At 32.0% G+C, this 6,293-nt stretch overlaps 1 non-coding gene across 1 annotated transcript; it reads left to right on the forward strand.

The window, feature by feature from the left end:
* The first annotated feature begins 1,534 nt into the window (after positions 1–1,534).
* Positions 1,535–1,607, forward strand: Trnar-ccu. The gene has a single exon. It is a non-coding gene; the product is annotated as a tRNA-Arg (tRNA).
* The last annotated feature ends 4,686 nt before the right edge of the window (positions 1,608–6,293 follow it).

The raw sequence follows: 6,293 nt of genomic DNA on the forward strand, positions 1-6,293 counted from the left end.
TATAGTCTAGTCTATAGTCTAGTCTATAGTCTAGTCTATAGTCTAGTCTATAGTCTAGTCTATAGTCTAGTCTAGTCTATAGTCTAGTCTATAGTCTAGTCTACAGTCCAGTCTATAGTCTAGTCTATAGTCTAGTCTATAGTCTAGTCTATAGTCTAGTCTACAGTCTAGTCTATAGTCTAGTCTATAGTCTAGTCTATAGACTTGTCTGTAGCCTAGTTGATAGTCTAGTCCAGAGTCTAGTCCAGAGTCTAGTCCAGAGTCTAGTCCAGAGTCTAGTCCAGAGTCTAGTCTATAGTCTAATCTATATACTAGTCTGCAGTCTAGTCAGTAGTCAAGTCTATAGTCTAGTCTATAGTGTAGGGTATAATAGCGACAAAAACCCAAACAAAAAGAGCATGACACGAATAATTGGTAAAAAAACTATGTATGTGTTTGTGTGGTTGTTTGTCCTTTTTACTCCCGATGGTATGAGCTGAAGTTGTACAAATTTATTACAGAAGCAACAAGTGCGCACAACTTGTGTGTGTTCGCTTTTTACTCCAAATACTCTCTTATTTACCGTTAAAAACTGCTCTCCCTCTCTTTTTTATTTCCTTCTAAACCAAAACAAAATGTAAATAAAACGAGTGAACATTTCTATTACAACATGTCACGTTTTCATTTTACCGGGATAAGGTCATTGTTAAAACACAGTCAAGTATGTGAGATTTCCTTGAGTTTTCATTAACGGAAGTAGTAAATTTATTGTTGTTGGTGTCGTTGCATTCAAACCCAGTCTGTGTCGTTTTAGTATTCGCTGTCTGTGTATTTCTATTTTTATTTTGTTCGTGTGTGTTTGTATCAACAATGTTTGTTCAGTTTATTAGTTATAAACCGAGAACGAGGTCATAAGCAACAGGTTAAATGTTAATAATAATTTGTCATACTTTATTAAATATACTTTAACTTTGCTACACTTTGTGTAAAATTAAAAAGTGGCTGTCGAGAGTAAAGTTAAATATTTAAATAGAAAAGTAAACGTGAGAGAATTGTACTTATCTTCAGGTAATTTACAATTAAAAGATTTATTGTTTATCTTGAAAATGAAAAAGGTTGTCAGTAAAGAAAAGAAAGCATTTTTGTAAAATTAATGTTTTTGTATGATTTAGGGTGTTTAAGTTAAAACAAATCTTAAATTGAATTATAATAATGACACGCAAAATTTGCCGAATATATGAACAGCTTCAAACTCCCAAAAATAGGCAACGTTTTTTGTGTAAAAACGCAAATACATCACTTATTAATAAATTTTATATACTTAAAACAATTTTTCGTTTGAAAATAAATATTTCATTAAGTTATAAATACAACAAAAGCAAACTAAAGACAACATTTGTTCTTTCTCATTTTTTATTTTGTGTTTTTTCACTATATTTTCTATATATTATTTATATGTATTTTTGGTTATAGACAAAAATTCTTTTGGCCATATGTTCTTTCGCTATTTTTGTTTGACTGTTAAACACAAGTATTTTTCATTTTGTTGCTAACCGCCCCAGTGGCCCAATGGATACGGCATCGGCCTCCTAAGCCGGGGATTGTGGGTTCGAGTCCCATCTGGGGTAAAGTGTGTGTAAGAATTTTTTTCAAATTAGAATTTCTATTAAACTATAAAATTTGTTTAAACATTATATAAAGATGTTAATAAGTTATTGATTAATATTTAAAAGATACATATGATACCGGTTAAAAAGTAGTTAATTCTGCATACTTAACAGTACACTGTATAGCATATTTAGAGGGATTTAAAAGAGTAAAGCTTTTAATTGTTATTGTTATGCGATTAATATTAAGATAAAAAGATGTAACAGTTAAAAAAATATGTTGTTTTTTAAACACCAGCTCTTATTTTATAAGTCTAATGAAATCTCTATAGCTCCTTCCATTATTGTCCTATTATGTTTTTAAGAGACCGATGGACGGACAGAGATACATATGTAGATAATAAGGATCCTACATATATAAAGGATCCTACATATATAAACATAAGAAAGTATACATCGTTACTACAAGAACATTTAAAATTGTTTTTATTGGAAAACTGTTATAAAGAAACTTTTTATAAATAAAACTGTTATAAAATAATGTGTCAATAGAAAGCACTAGAAGAATGTTTTTTACTGTTATAAGAAAGTGTTATATAAAATAAATTATATTCTATTCGTTGTACAACTAAGAATTCAAAACAGGCTATACCGAAATGTTAAATCGACTTCTTTATATAAAAAACGGCATACAGTTCAGACCAAAAGTAATTTTTTTAGGAAAACTGTTATACAGAATATATATGAAAAAAACTTTGTCAATGTGAAGTACCACTACTTATATACAAATTGTTGAACACCTGTTATATAACAATTTTTCCCAGGATAAAACTGTTATACCTGTGAAGTGCACACAAACTTTACTCATGAACACTCAAATAGACAGACATATGGACGGACATGAAGTCAAAGTGCTTTACGTTAGTATCTGGCGTGTTGCCCTTTCTCACGGTTCTACTTTTCCAACCACTGGGTGAGAAAAAAGTAAACAACTCACCACCGGTCCATGTACAAGCACTTTGCTAGAGTACTTCAGCTATCTAGTCTCTGACCATTGCTGCCCCATTGCTTAACTTTCGAGATGTAAAACATCACTTCCGTTTACAACCACACAGATGGGAAAGCCTCCGCTAATTTGACAACAGCACCTAGAGATGTAACCGGTAGAAGAGTACAAAAGCCGCTTTGATCTTACTCACAGGGATACAAAGTGGTAGTTCTGATATGAACAGAGTTTACTCTGAACATATCTGGATAAGAAAGAAAAATTCAAAGGTATCATTTGTATATGATACCTTTTATCCATCATCAGGCAACACAGCACACTTCTCAGTAATCCGCAACATTCATATGAGAAAAACATACGACACATTTATTATAGGTGAACGGGTGTATGAAGCCCGCGTACCCCACATTCATCCCGTACCATATACAACTAATACCAACTCATTTCCAACGCTTAGTCTCACAGTCACTCCGCTGTGGGGTATCTGTTGTTTTAACCACAGCCACTACTTGAATCCCGAAGAAACCTCAACCAACTGACCATCCAGGACATAGTCCTGTGGGCAACTGGGCACCCGTAGTACCAGATTATATGGTTCCCTGATTAGACCTCTTTTCAATTTATGCAAGGACTAAGCCAGGCAGTAAATTGTAAACACCAATTTATAGTCCCGGCCGACTAGAGGTATTGGTAGCACCTATCTACACGCGGATTTCAATACACCAAGATGGGATCTATCATCAAGGATAACATGCCCGGGGACAATATGGACGGACAGATAGACGAATATGACGAAAAGTTATTCTTATCCGATTGGTAGAGTAGAGGGGGGACCAGAAGCACTCTCTACATCTCATCATATAAGCTCTTGGATCCGTTTACGATTGCGATCCAATAAAGTATATATTATTCGGGTCCTTACCTATAGAGGAGTCGATTTAGACATATAGGTCTTTTCATCTGTCTGTGTGTATAAGTCGAATGGTACTTTTTTCAATTACAGGGTGAGTTTAAACACAATTCATTAACGTCCTACTTCCACTCTCCTTTGTGTTTCTTACACGCCTCTGGACATTTGTGTACGTGGTTTAATGTACATTAGCTTTGCTCTCTGATTATTTCTGCCCTGTTGCATCACTTCTGTTAAATAGTGTACTTATTACATCCCAAGCTTGATATTGATAGCAATACCCAATGTCGCAGTATAACAGCTAGAGAGTTCTTAAATTTTGGAAGATAAGTTTTAGTGAAAAAAATTTTTTTTAAACTGGCTGATAAAGAAATAATGGGCGTGGCACCTCCCATATTAAGTTAAACTACAATTCGTATATCTGGCAAAAGTTAGAGTGCTCAAACTTTGCATCAACAGACTACTTTTTAATTCGAATTAAAAGTGGGCGATTAGTCACACCCTCATGAAAAATATTTTTATGGCCAATTTTGGCACCCGTATAAACATCTGGGTACAAAATAGGCGGCATTGGTGTTGTAGGCGTAAAGAAAAATTTTAATTTCAATATAAGGAAATATAACTGCCAGAGTTCCCTTCTTGTTTTAAAGCCAATTTGGTAGCAATACCATCTGTTTTGGCAGACTTGCAATCTGTCTACTAGTTACTAGAAACGTTACAACAGATTCCCGCAGGGATTTGCACAAAGTTTAACATTGAAAAGCAAAAACTATTCTATTTATAAAATTACCTCTAAACTGCAATTGTCTTAGAAATGTCATCTCTTCAACTACAACACTCTCACAACTTTTTAAACATAGATAAAAAAATAACAAAAAAAGCAAAATGGCAAAACAATTTAAAAAAGAATTCTTCATAAACCATAAAAAACATCAACAACTGAAATATCAGCCTTAAAAGATAAAACGAGCAACAATATTGTTTGCACAACATTACAATGACAACAGCAGCTGAAACAGCAACAGCACTTTTGAATTAGCGACACCAGCAGCAACAACAACAGCAGCGAAAATTGCCTTTTCATGTGTATTAAAATAAATGACTTTCTTTCAAAAACCATATTCTCAACCACAATTCATAAGTTTTTTTTTTTATACATATATATCTTGAAAATGACTACTAGTAGCGACTGTCTAGAAAGTTAAACCAAGCGGCGGCAGCTTGTCATGGCTAAAAGAAACATGACTAAAAAGCCTACTTGTCTACCGTTTAACAAGATAAAAAAATTAAATAAAAAAGGGGAAAAAATGTGACACAGACAAATTGGCCATGGCTAAGACAATATACATGAACATTATTAAGAATGATTCCTAAACAAACACATACGTCAAGGGTAAGAAGAGTGTGTGTGTGATGGATGTAGTATCATTGCAAAAAGGGTTCCTTTGGCAATTTTTATTTAAGAATTCAAAAAAATATAATTTGAAATTGAAGACAATTTTTCAAATAAGAAAAAAATTACAATATTAAAATTCTTCAAGGAAATAGGAGTTTTTTTTACAAGTAACGAATAGTTGCCTATTAAAAACGAAGTGAGAAAATAAGCAAAATCTAGCACAGATTAAAAAAAATTAACAATTTATAATTAATTCACAAAAAATTACCTGGAAAAGAAGCAATAAACCTAACATAAGGTTTTCCAAAACACTTCCCACTAACCACCCTCGTATATCTACGTTCTAAAGCTCACACAACTATAGCTGTCTTGCACCAATGTATTAAGTGTAGATGACATTTTATTAAAAAAAAATAAAATAAAAACAAAAAGAAAAAGAAAAAAATGTCTGTAAACTAAAAGATAAAAATCATGTTCAAAGCTGCCTGCCACTTTCACAACAATCTTTATGGTTCTTTCTCTCTTAAAACAAACAAAAAAATGCCCAGAACATACCAACACATAATACTATTTAAATTGTTTTCAAGTTTTATTATTTTTTCTCATAAAAATGGCAGCTAATTGCCTTGGGTAAACTTATTTTTTTTTAAACCTTAACAAAAAAGTTTCTGCATTACTTTCCCCTAAGCTAAAAGGAGCATAAATAATAATAAAAAAAATTATTAAAAATTAATTTAAAACTGTTAATTTATTTGGCCTTATATATATATAAGTATGTGTGTATATCACTAACCATCTATCAAACGATTATAAAACAAAATATAAAAAAAAAAATCTATAAACTTTTTATAAATTTTCATACATTGACAAGTTCCATAATTAAATTGCATTGAAAATGTTCCATGTCAACTTCAACATATGATTAATAATCCTTAATTATATGTTATTTGTTGTTTGTTTAGCGCGACGTATGATTAATATTTTGTAGACTGTTAATTGTAAGCAACAAAATATTAATTATACCAACTGATGGTATTAACAATGCGTTGGCATACATAGCTTTAACTATGTATTGGTTAAAATTAATGGGAGTTTAAATTAAATTCTTGAATAGACTAAACTATAGACTAGACAGTATACTAGACGACTACAGACTAAAGTATATAATATACTATAGACAACACTATAGACTAGACTAGTCAATAGAATAGTCTAAAGACTAGACAACAGACTAGTCAAGAGACTAGTCTAAAGACTAGACAATAGACTAGTCAATAGACTAGTCTCAAGACTAGACTATAGACTTGACTATAGACTTGACTATAGACTAGACTATAGACTAGACTATAGACTAGACTATAGACTAGACTATAGACTAGACTATAGACTAGACTA

This window comes from Lucilia cuprina, chromosome 3 (genome assembly GCF_022045245.1).
Source record: "Lucilia cuprina isolate Lc7/37 chromosome 3, ASM2204524v1, whole genome shotgun sequence".
Taxonomy (NCBI): domain Eukaryota; kingdom Metazoa; phylum Arthropoda; class Insecta; order Diptera; family Calliphoridae; genus Lucilia; species Lucilia cuprina.